We start from the raw sequence: 14,081 nt of genomic DNA on the forward strand, positions 1-14,081 counted from the left end.
GATATGTATGATGACTTGTTTTGTCTATAAGTTGTGGAGTGTTATAAGTAGTCTATACTTTCAAGTTACATTTATGGCTTGGATATGAGTCGTCTTTGCCCATTGATCTTTTATTATTGATACATATTAATATTTTGTGACTTAGATTTATGTTGTCTATGCCCTTAGTCACATGATTTGTTGATTTGTCTTCATGTAAAAGGGATGAGATTTTTTTACAAGGTACATTCATGGTGGAGAATTGTGGTTGACTACTTTATGATAACAAGTTGAACACTTTGAGAGTTTAGATGCTCAGCTCATGGATGTGATCATGGTGTCATGTATTTTGGCACAACATGATTGGATATACAAGTGCATCCTTGATGTTCATTGGTTTGGATTCCTCCTTCTGATGGTATATCCTCTTTGGTTGAGAATCATGGTTATTTGGTTTCTTTTAAGGAGATCATGATGTGCAATTTGAGTACTTTGATGGTTTTATGCCTTGGTTGATTCTCATGCTTAGAGGATAGTTTTTTCATAATGATGTCATGGATAGCTTGGATACACAATTTAGTCAGAACATGCTGATGTGACCACCAGTGTTGCTCCCACCCTAGCTTCCTCTAAGGTCATCTTAGGTCTTCTCCTGACCTAATAGGGTTTCTTCATGTTAGGATTAAACTATAAACATAAATAATAATTACATGCAAATATAGCCAATAAAAAAAAAATAGATCACACAAAAAAGAACAAAAGGCACCAAGATTTAATGTGGTTCACCCAATCCTTGGGCTACACCCACCACATAACAAGTTTGATATTATTATGATCCAACGATTACAACCTAATTACAATCTGTAATCCCTTACAGCTCAATACTACCATAAGAACCAATTTTGCATCACAACTTATAAAAAATACCTAACCCTAATCCCTTTTATACAAGTATTTTATGCCATTTTAGGGTTACAACATGTCATCCATATGTTACCTACAATCTCAGCCATGACCCACAACCCCAAAGAATTTATAAAGTATGTACAATACTTTCCTAAATAGTCATCACAATCTAACAATCTCCTACTTGGGGACTAATTAGGCTCCACACTAAACAACAATCTCCCACTTGGAGACTGATCCTATAGCTATACTGCTATCACATGGGGCTCCCACTGGATCAAACCACCCTAGACTCTGCTATTCTTTGATTCATAGTCAGTCTAGAAGACCAACCAAAGCTAAAGAGGAGTTCAACTTCTCCCTTATTACTACATTTGTCAACATATCTATTGGATTGTCATTTGAATGTATCTTCTCTAGCTTTAATTGTCCATCCTCCAAAACTAACCAAATGAAATGGTACTGCAGTTGCATGTGTTTGGTCTTAGAATGTAGAGCTGAATTCTCTGCAAGATGAATGGAACTTTGACTATCTGTAAAAAAATAATTATCCCTCTGAGGGTGTCCCAATTCTTCCAAGAATAATTGAAGCCATATCATCTCCTTGGCTACCTCTATAGTAGCAACATACTCTACCTTTGTATTACATAAAGCATTAACCTTCTGTAACTGAGAAACCTAGCTCACGGCTGCCCCACCAATAGTAAAGACATAACCTGTAGTACTCTACCTAATATCAATATCCCCTGCCAAATCTAAGTCAATATAGCCTTGTAAATCTATAGTAGAGCCCCCAAAGTGTAAACATTTATTTGATGTTCCTCTAAGATATCTAAGAATCCATTTGACTGCATTCCAATTCTTAATTCCTAAATTACTCATATACCTGCTAACAACTCCCACTACATGTGCAATATCTAACCTAGTACATACCATAGCATACATCAAGCTTTCTACAACTAAAGCATAGGGTACCTTGGACATCTTATCCTCCTCTTCCTATGTCTTAGGAAACATCTCTGTAGTCAACTTCAAATGACTAGGTAAAGGTGTGTTGATAGCTTTAGCATTCTCCATAGAGAAACATTGCAACACCTTCTCCACATAATCAGCCTAAGATAGCATCAATATTTTGTTCTTCCTATCTCTGCAAATATTCATACCAAGGATTTTTTTTTCTTCCCCCAAATCCTTCATAGAAAATGCATGTGCTAATTGGCTTTTCAGCCCCTTAATGTGATCCATGTTAGACCCAGCTATAAGAATATCATCAACATATAAACATAAAATAATGTAGCTATCATCATCCAACCTCTTAAAGTAGACACAATGATCTGAATGACACTTATTATAACCATGCTCATGCATAAAACTATCAAATTTTAGATACCATTTCCAAGGTGCTTGCTTCAAGCCATATAAACTTTTCTTCAATTTGCAAACTAAGTTCACCTTAGCTTTGACTACAAATCCCTGTGTCTGAGCCATTTATATCTCTTCATCCAAATCACCATGAAGGAAGGTTGTTTTAACATCCAACTGCTCTAAATGCAAATCTTCAGTAGCCATAAGACCTAAAATAGTACAGATAGAAGTCATTTTAACAATAGGAGAAAATACCTCATCAAAGTCAATTCCCTTTTTCAATGCAAATCCTTTTACAACTAACCTAGATTTAAATATTTTCTAACCCCCTTCCTCTTCTTTCAACATGTAAACCCACTTATTCTGTAAATCTCTTTTACCTGCAGGAAACTTACACAAATCCCATGTCTTATTCTTCAATAGAGAGTGCACTTCATCTTTCATTGTAGAATCCCATTGAATCTTAGTATCCACCTACACAACTTCATCATAAGTTTTAAGCTCATCAGCATCAATAAATAAAATAGAATACAAAGAGGGAGAGAATATTTCTCGAGGTCTAATTTTCCTTTTTGACCATCTAACATTCATCGATGTATGTGGAATTTTTTGTTGTAGTTGTTGCACATCATGAGGAATGGCTAGAACATTAACTTTTGGAGTATCATCTAACACTATATAATCATCTTCTTTCTTCTCATGTTGCTGCAATAGATCTTTGTACAACACTTTCTCATTGAATATGACATCCCCACTTCTTAAAAATTTATGATGTTCAAAATCCCAAAGCCTATAACCAAATTCATAAATTCCATATCCAAAACATACATTTTTTTTTACTTAGCTTTCTGGTTGGTTCTATTTTTAGAACCTATGTTAGTAAATGTTTCACAACCAAAGGTCTTGAGAAAAGAATAACTCACCTTCTTACCAATCCATGCTTCCTCTAGAATACCATAGCCCAAAGGAGTAGAGGGGCCTCTATTAATCAAATATATAGTAGTATTGATAGCCTCTGCCCACATGTGTAAGGGCAACCCAACATGCAACCTCATGCTCCTTGCACACTCCATTATAGTCCTATTCATGCATTTAGCCACTCCATTTTCCTATGGAGTCCTTGGAATAGTTTTCTATCTATGAATACCATTAGTGGAGAAATAATCTTCAAATTAATGACTACAATACTCACCACAATTATCAGATCTAAGACATTTTAATTTCTTACCAGTCTCATTTTCAACCAAGCATTTCCATTTCTTAAAAGTTTCAAATACATCAAATTTCTGTCTAAGGAAATAAAAAGATACTTTTCTAGTTGCATCATCAATAAATGTAACATAATAATGAGAGCCACCAAGGGAAGATACCTAAGCTGGTCCCCATACATCGGTATGCACAAGCTCTAATTTCTCCTTTTTGTTTTCCTTCCTAGTCTTCACAAAACTTACTCTCTTTTGTTTTCCATACACACAACTTTCACAAAAATCCATATTAACACATTTTAGACCTAGTAAAACTTTCTTTGAATGAAGTACTTTCTTACCTTTCTCACTCATGTGCCCAATTCTATTGTGCCAAAGCACTTGATTAGAATCTACATCAGCTATTTGTTCTCCCTGTTCAATTGCAGCAACTATTCCTAAATATTCATTTTTCTCTAAAATAATTAAACTAGAAGGAAAATTATGACCTGTACAAAGATATAAGGTGTCTACTTTCACAGCTTTTGCTACTACAAGGGAACCTTTTGAAACCTTCCAATTTTTATCATTATAAGTAACTACACAACCCTCATCACCGAGTTGCCCTACTGAAATTAAATTCCTACTCAACCTTGGAACATGTCTTACCTCATGTGGTGGCCAATGATTCTCATTCTGCAACTTAATCTTAATTTCTTCCTTTCCAACAATCTAATAGGGTTCATTATCCCCTAAACAAACAAGCCCAAAATACCCTTGGACATAATTAATGAAATAACCTCTATGAGGTGTAGCATAAAATGAAGCACCAAAATCTAAAACCCATGAATCATCAACACTTTCTAAAGATAGACACAAAGCATCCTCTTTGGATTTGTTACTTACCACATTTGCCTCCTTGTCTCCATCTGATTTATCTCCATTTTTCTTTTGATTCCAACAATCTTTCTTTTTAGGACTTGGTTTCCCACAACACTAGTAGTCGTTCAGTCCTCTTGCTTGAGATGTCCTCCCCTTTGAATTTCCTCTTGATTTCCTATAATTTTTAGATTTAATTCCTCTATCAGTTGTTCTACAAAGCACTCCCTAATATAGATCCACCAGAGGTTTTCCTAGGAGTTTCCTCACTCAAAACAACACCGATCACATCTTCACATTTTAGGGTATTAGATCCAGAAAAAAAATTACTCAGAGCCATTACCAAGCCATTCTAGCTTTTAGCCAAAGAACACAAAATCAAGAAAGCCTTGATTTCTTCATCAAAATTGATACCAACAGAAGATAACTGACAAGTAATAGTATTAAACTCATTTAAATGATATACAACAGATCCACCTTTTGCCATTTTCATATTAAATAAACACTTCATGAGAAATATGTTGCTTGAAGCGGAGGGCTTTTCATATAGTGTCACTAGGGTTTTAATCAACTCTTCTTTTTTCTTTGCTTTTGTAATATTAAATGCCACTGATGGTTCTAGGAACAATTGAATGCTTCCAAGTGCCTTTCTGTCCAAAAGATCTCATTCATCATTTGACATAGTCCTTAATTCTTGGCTTTACCTTCCAACAGTTTCCATAAATTCTTTTGATAAAGATAGTCTTCCATTTGCATCTTCCATAACTGGAAGTTCTGCCCATTAAACCTATCAACCCTCAGCTTACCCTTGTTTGCCATCACTCCCATTTAATCGTGAGACTTTCTTGCAGAGGATAACTAAAAGATAACCTAGCTTTGATACCACTTGTTAGGATTAGACCACAGACAGAAATAACAATTACATGCAAGTATAACCAATAACAAAAAATAATAGATCACACAAAAAAGAACACAAGGCACCAAGATTTAACATGCTTCACCCAATCGCTGGGCTATGTCTACTAAAAAACAAGTCTGATATTATTATGATCCAGTGATTACAACCTGATTACAATCTATAATTCCTTATAGTTTAGTACTACCACAAGAACCAATTTCACATCACAACTTAATAAAGATACCTAACCTTAAGCCCTTTTATATAACTATTTTATACCATTTTAGGGTTACAACATGTCAGTCATATGTTTGCTATAATGTTGGCCATGACCCACAACCCCAAAACATTTATGAAGTATGTATAGTACTTTCCTGATTAGTCACCACAATCTAACACTTCCTACCCTATTCTCCCTAGGATCTGACTATGAGGTCATAAACTCTTCAAATAATGCACACCATTTAGTAAGAACAATCCCTCTTAGATACTATTCTCTAAGCTTAGCTTAGCCTTCTTGTTTACTTCACAACACTCCCACAATCAACCTAATCACTCAATTCACACCTCCAATGAAGGAATGGTCATACAAAAAGGCTTTTGGACACACTTCAAGCCCCTCAACCATAATCAAGCTTGAAACCCTAATTGAGTTCTAAGAAACATGTAAAATTTTTCAAGAATGCTTGTAATAGGGCTACAAGCAATTAACCCTCCAAATAAAGAAAATCCCAATTAACTAGAAAAAGTCCCTAATAAGGGGTTAAACATAATATTGATCCTGATACCCTTTTTAGATAATTCAAATATTTTGGGTGGTCTAGGGTTCTCCAACTATTCATAAAATACGGCCACAAAATGTTCCTAAAAATAAGGGCTTCAAAGGTTTAACAGGTTGTCTGCAAGAAAACATGTGATAGTGATGAGGTGGTAGTACAGGATTAGTTCTAGGTTTAGTTTGTATCTTCTTGGGTTTCGAGATCTTGGTAATAACATTTTGGTTGTGTGTGTGTAAATCTAAATGGTCTTCATGTATGAGACAGATGTTATGAGGATAACTCTATACCATGATTGAGTAGGAGTTTCTAGCATTGCTATATTTATTTCTTATTTTCAAATGTTGGAAGATGTCTTAGATCCTATTACTATAGAAGAATCTTTAACATTTGCATGATTGTTCATGGTGTGTGGAGATGGTTTCATCTTAAGGACTTATGGGATTCTTGGTAAAGTTGTGGTTTATTCTTTCATTTGACATGTTATCATTGCATTTAGATGGTTTCATTATTATATCATGGTATGCTCTTGATACACATTTAGAGTTTTGAATTTTTATGGTATGTTCATATGGAGCATGTTATCTCTTTGGTTGAGATGGTTTGGATCATGTTGTCATGTTTATGTTCCTCAGGCCATGTGTAACACCTCGCCAAGGGATCCAAAATAATTAACCTAAATTTTTAGTAAGTTTACCAAACTTTTTTTTTTTTAAAGATAACATATAACAACAATCATAAAGTAGCAAAAACAATAACATACAATCATACATAAGCAAACATAAAAAATTACATTCCTTAAGGATCCCAAGACATTGAGTCACGTTTAAATTTAATTAGTACTAAAACCAATATATAACACATTCACATTAAAGAATAAGTACAAGTACAAATCCATTTAAATAATATAATTTTTTTTTGAATGCCACTTAGCAATACATTCAGAATATGCAATCATCCACTATACATGTCACAAGGTATGAAATACTAAAAGTATATACATTTATAAAAATAGATTACTTCATCCCTTTCAGATCCATGAAAAAAAGTACAATACAATAAGTAAAATCATCCATCATGTAGATACAACCATCCATCATAATACACAAGATAGAATGAAAGGAAATGCAGAATAAACAACTCTAGTCACTAAATCAATGAATGGATCTCAATGGTAAAAGTAAAAAGCACTACTACCCGACCTCATGGTAACAAAAAAAGGTCCACTCCCACCACGCTGAGGAGATAGTCTCAAGTCCCAAATAGGATATCAATCCCAAAAATCAAAAGTAATATCTATATCAAGGAAATCTATAAAAGTAATCTAACTCAAAGGTTCCAAGATAAATTGACATCTAGACCTAGTGGAAAACAAAGACACATAGGGTATCTACTATGCAAGCGGACAAGTGTCATTACAGGAATCAACTTTAGAGTTACCTTGGAATTCTAACTTTACCATGGCCCCCCAATGACTCTATGTGGCACTAGTTTCCTTTTGTACTAACAAGGCATACTAATGATGCATGGTTGCAACCAAGCATCCTCTCTACTCCCATCCTAGTCTATACTAGCACTTGAGACATGGGCAAGGAAAGACAAAGACTCTTATTAGGTTCAATTTACTCTCATTTAGTGTAGCATTTTTACTTATTAAATAACCTACAATGGGTTACCCTAGCAGCCACTTTGGCCTCCGACCTCCATTACAAGTCACTTCCTGACATTATGTATAGATAACCTACCCTAAGCTCATAAAAGTAAAAATCAAAGAATCGTCATTTTCACCTCAGTCTAATACAAGTGACTGGAAAGCATCAAAAGATAATTCACAATAACACCTTAGTTCTTTACAAGCAGCTAGAAAGCATCCCAAAAATAACTGTTTGATAACTCAAAGGTTAAGTCAAGTATGTCATAACACTCATCTCGTTATTACACAAGAACGCTGAAATAAATAATGAATAATATAACCAAACTCACCATAGAGAATACCAGACACATTATCATGGTTGAGTTTAAAAGATCAAAGATCAAATCATCATAATATCACAAACACAGAACTCCCAAGCCTCTAGTAGATGTCCTAAGACCGGTCAACACTCTAGTCAACCCAAACCCAAAAAATAAGACAACATACAGTTAACAGTGTAGTTTGATAGTTTGGTTTAATTTTGAAGACACATAGTCTAAGTTTAATTTTTCATTTTCAGTGTATGTTTTCAAATATATGAGGTTTACATTTTACCCTTACAACTTAACCTATTTCCTATATTTGAACAAAATACATAATTGCCATTATCTTAGGAGATTACAAAGATTATAATTAAATATCATAATATGGCCTTAAAAATAATAATCTATTGAATTATTAAGATAACAATTATCGATAATTAAATAAAATACTCATGATTCTATTAATAATCATATTATTGAAAAATAATAAAACTACATATATTTGAACATTATTGACTAATATTAATTCAAATTAACTCCCTTAACATTTATCATTGAATAATCTAAATTACTAAATTAATAAAACTATTAATAAGTTCTTTAATAATTAATATCTATAAGCTAACATTTACTAAAATTTAATAGTTTAATACAACTTTGTTAATTTAATTTTAATAAATTAAATATTAAAAAAAAAAATTATCTTACTTTTTATTTAAAATCCCATGGGCTTTTGGCTGCCATGATAGCTCTGCTATCATGATAGCAGAGTACTGCCATAGCAGTCCTCTACAATCATGACAATGGGCCTGCCATGTGGCCTCTTAAACAAAACATTGGCAGCCCTTTCGCTACTGCGGTGGAGGATGGAATGTGAGGTAGGGGTGCGGTAGCCCTATCCCCATTAAATTATATATATAATAATAATAATAATAAAATAAAATATTTTTTCTCAAACAAACCCCCCCTACAAATATCATTTTTTAATATGTATATTTCTTTTAATAAACATAGCAAATTCAATCTGATAGGAAAACCTAGATCAACTAGTCAAATTTTCAATTTAAAATTGATTTCTTTTCAAAACTAACTCTGATCAATTAACAATTATTCAATTCATGGAACAAGGGTTTCCTAACTTTCAATCCTCATATACAAAAGAATTCATATGAATAACAATAATTCACAATGAGAGATTGAAAGATTTATCATAGATGAAATTTGAAACAAACAATTCAACAAGCACGATGAAAATAGGAATATTAAATTACATAATTCATTGGGTGAACAAAAACACAAGGTTCTGCCTAGTTCTGATGCTAATACACAACATCTGAAGATTGTGAGAGAATTCTCTTCTCTCAAAACCTTCTCTCTAAAAAATTCCTTCTCCAAAAAATTTTGGTCCCTGCGAAATGAACTCCCAATCTCTGATATGGAGTTCTCCCCTAAATTCGGGGCACCAATTGTGTGATCACCTAGGCGAACTCGTTGATCACAATCTTTTAACTCTTTATTTACTTATCTTTTACATTTTCATGCATGATTTTTGCAATATAAAATATCTTTATTAATTTTATTTGCTTTCTCTTTTTAATTAATTTATTATATTTTAATTTCATACATAAGCTTTATGTAATTTAATTTAAAATAAACTTTATTAAATAATTGCTTACTCTCTCTTATTAATTTTTGAAGCATTTTTTACTATAATATTTATTAACTTAAGTAATAATAATATTTAGCATTTATCTAAAAATGATCTCCTAAATATATTATTATTAAATTAAATTAATATTATTATGCTCTCAAAATTAGAACTATAATTTTATATTTAAATTTAATTCTTTATACTTAATTAATTTCCCAATTAATTAAATATAATTAAATATTGAAATTATCTTAATAATTTCTCATTAAATGAAATCATTAATTAATCTTTTAATTTGACTTAATTAATAGAAAAATCACCAAAGACTTATAAGAAAAAATATGGAAACTCATCATAAAATACCACATACAAGATTAAGCTCAAAGGTAACAATCATGAATTTATGTCATATGATGCATCCAGAAGGGTAATCATCACAAAGAGTTGTCCTAATTTTCTAGGACAATTGATTTAAATGTTAGGATTTGGACTCAAGAATTTATCTCCCCTCTCTTACCATTGAGATATTGTGATAGGGTATGCTCATCCTAGCAATTTGGGGAAGTCGATACCTGATAATTGTAATCTGCATAAAATTCATGCATGTAGACACACATATATTCTAAACTAAATAGAGAATGGCAAGAAGTGGTGTATCATGTAGACCCCAACTAGAAGGTGACTACGACTCCCTTCCTTAACCACATCAGAAACATCATACATAAAAAAAAAACATAAACACACGCACCCCATACACATGTAGTATGGGTTATGTATCCATAGAAAACATGTATAAATAATCCATCTAACTAACATCATCAAATAAATAAAATCATTGTAAATAATCATCATCAAGGTATGATCATGTATAGATGAAGTAACTAGTACCAAAGTAATCTCATCACATAATCAACTAAGTATGAAAATAATATCCAATAGTCTAGAAAACACTACTACTAATCATCAAGCATAAACATAAACTAGCCTAAAAGAGTTTGGCAATAAAATTGGAAAAGTTAACTAGGGGTAGGCACTAAACCATGGTTGGAACTTTGGCATTGATCTTGGTTTAGTTTCTTAGTATTGAGTACATCGATCATTTGTTGGATACTTCATGATATTGTTATGTTGCATTTGGAGTTGGCATGTATTGATTGGTTATAGGTGCTCATGGATACTTAGAGATAGTGGTGATGCCAATTTCTCTTGGATTAGAGAAGTATTTTTTGGGATAGTTATTTGGTTTTAGTAGAAAATCTAAGGGGCATTCACTTGATATGGACTTGAGAGGAGATTTTTCTTAGATGAGTCTTGATTTGAGAAATGGATATCTTGATGAGCATTCTCATTCCCCACTCTTGATCTACTTGGTGGTTTACTACTTGAGAGGCATAGTCCATTATTTCTCTTAGATGTATTATGTTTATGTTTGTCTTTCATTGATATTGATCTTGAGCTATGGTACATGAGTTAGTTCTAGAGGGTTCATTTGAGAAATGGTTTAACATTTGTTATCTCTGTGTGTATATGGTGTTGTTATGCTAGTTGAGTTTGGGATGGTTTTATTGGGCATATTTCTTATATTAGGAATTGTTATTCCTTGAGTTAAGAATGGTTTATGAGTTTGATATTCTTGTGAGAGGCTTACATCCATGATTAGTTATATGGTATGGTTTGGGTGTTGTTGTGGATTCATGGTTTGGGTTTTATGGAGGATATCTTACTTGGAACAAATTACATCTAGAGGCATGTAAAGAAGGACATGATATAGGTTATGATTTGTAAGGTCCCTACTCACATGTACTTATTAGATATGTATCTCTCTATTAAAACTATTGTAGGAGATTAGAATGGATATGAAATAATATTTTTATGGTTTAGATGTCCTGATAAGAATTGAAATCCAAATACATTCATGTTTTGATTCACGTAACTATCTAGATAAGTTTTGAATATATGTATGTGATTTTCTTAAGCTATTGATGTGTGAAATGAGTGTACAGGATATTTTAGCCTAGAAACCCGACAGAGGAACTAAATTGATCCCTATGTGCCATTCGTGGAAACCATGTTGTTTGTATCTTAATTATATTGTGAAGACGTATGAATGTATCTTTCCATGATCAGTAAATGATAATGTTTTGTAGTTGTGTTCTTATAGTGTCACTTGACACTCGTGAATTTGCATATACATTCTAGCATGCTAGTTAGGGTTATTTGTGTAACCTTTGGACCTAAGTTGGACTATGTTAGTAACCTTTTTTGCTAATTTGTTTATTAATCAAGTTTAGTCACCCCTAATTTGGATTAGTGCTTAATTTGCATTTTAGGTTTGTTAGATGGTCTTAATTATTCCTAGCTTTTGTTTTTTTCCAAATCAATTCCTAATGCTTTAAAACATGAAATCTTTATACCCAAGGGGTATGGGTATGGGTTGGGGGCAATTTCCACCCACTAAGCCCCTTTTATTGACTTTTGAAGTCACTAAAAAAGTCTATTTTTGCCTTTGTGCGAAAATTGAAAGTGGTTACCATGAGTTGCATGACCTCAACTCCACTTAGTGGTTAACCCTAGGATTGGTTGAGTTAGAAACTTCTAGAATTATAGGTGAGTTGGTGAAGTTATTGCCCTTTTTGGTGGTTGAATTTGGATCTTATTTAGAGGCCCTTCTTGGAGTAGTTTTGGTTGTTACCTAATCTCTACTTTTAGAGAGGAGTCTTAGAAGGTTGAAGGCAAGCAAGGAAGGAAAAGCTCTTCCCAATTTGATCATTTACCATAACCTCTTTGTGAAGGTAGGAGTTCTTCATCTCCTTATTTTCAGTTTGTTCACGCTTGTTTCATGCTTATGCTATTGTGTTGTTACTGGTATGCCCGTATGTATGTTGTGTATGTTTTGGGAAGGATTGAAACTATGTTTTCTTGAATGCTTTCCTTTCAATCTTCTGTTTTAATTTTGAAGTTTTCTTGTATGGGTGTTTTGGCATTACTCACCCTTGGAGAGGGCAAAAGTGGCCAGTTTCGAGAAAGGTCTTTTTAGTTGGACTCCGACAGTGTAGAGTCTCTTCTCAAGACGAGAAGAGGGAGAGAGGGTAGGGTGTTATGGGCCCCTACCTGTTAGCACAAACCATGTATGAGTTTTTGACATGTAAGAATGGAAGAATAGAAGTTCTTGAATTATAGCCTCAATTGGGCACCTAGTTTGGTGTTGTGTCTGACATCTCCTGTTAGAAAAATCCACCTTTCCCTTGTTCTGATTCATTGTGAATCCTATTGTGAATCCCTAGTATGAATATGAATGTTTGATTTTGTCTCTTTTTTATGCTTGTTTTTCACCTAGTCAGATTCTGTTCCCTCCACAATTTTAGTAATGTATTGCAGAAAATGATATGGATCCCTCGATAAGGGACATGAAGGAAATTTATTTGATTGTTGAAAATTTGGGATTGAAATCCTATGAAAATTGTATTTAATAACTTTGTTGTAATTGCAATGATGCCAAATTTTCTTCCTAGTTCTTTTCCAGCTGAGCCTTTGAATCAGGTGGTTTAATAGAAAAAGAGATTGTGTAATATTTGTGCATTGTAGTTTTATAGTATTTCAGTTTATGCATGTATGTATAAAAAAAAGAAGATAAAATGGTGATGTTTCAAATATGCAATTTTCAAGTTCAATTATGGTAAGGAAGAACTCATGTTATGTTGAAGTTTTGAATTCGATTCATATATATATATATATATATGGAGATAAAATAAATAAATTGTGCATTGTTGGTAAACTAAATTTTTCAACCTCCCTTGTTAAACTAAGCAATTGGGAAAATCAAACTTGGAAAGAATATATGCATCCCTTGTTGAAACATAATTGTAAAAAAAAAAGGACACTTAAAAATATATATATATATAATACTTATACTTTCAAAAAAAAAAGAGAGAAAGGAAACAAGAAAATTTCTCCAAACATCCACCTACAGGATGCTGGACTTTGTATGGGAAAAATAAATCATTCCCTTTTTGTGAACAGAGAATCTTAGAAGATTCTCTAAATTTTCATTTGAAAAATTATTAATATTAGAATTTTAAATCAAAAGAAGAAGAAGAAAAAGCTATACATAAGTATCCAAATATATCCTAATTATTTTTCTAGGCCTATCTACTAAACTTTATGTCATAATTATCTCTACCCTATCTCACCTATAAAACTTATAAAACAAATAAAATTTCCCCTTGGAACAAGTGGTTGACTTGCCTTGGATTACGTGGGCTCCTTGGCATGTTCTCATACTAATTACAAAGCAAATTATTTTGGAGAGTGTGCAGATTTTTTTTTTTAACTTTTTCTTTCAACCCTTTTTGATCTCCCCTTGGTCTAGGCATTCAACTTTTGGAGGAAATTTGGCTTCATTTTCCAAGCCTTGAAAAGAGTGGGCAGACTTGGGAAAGTGCACCACTAATTTGGGGAAAGGGAAAGGCTAGTGGCCAAGTGGCCTA

Source organism: Cupressus sempervirens, chromosome 3, assembly GCF_028749045.1.
Source record: "Cupressus sempervirens isolate cs-2001-9-10 chromosome 3, ASM2874904v1, whole genome shotgun sequence".
Classification (NCBI taxonomy): domain Eukaryota; kingdom Viridiplantae; phylum Streptophyta; class Pinopsida; order Cupressales; family Cupressaceae; genus Cupressus; species Cupressus sempervirens.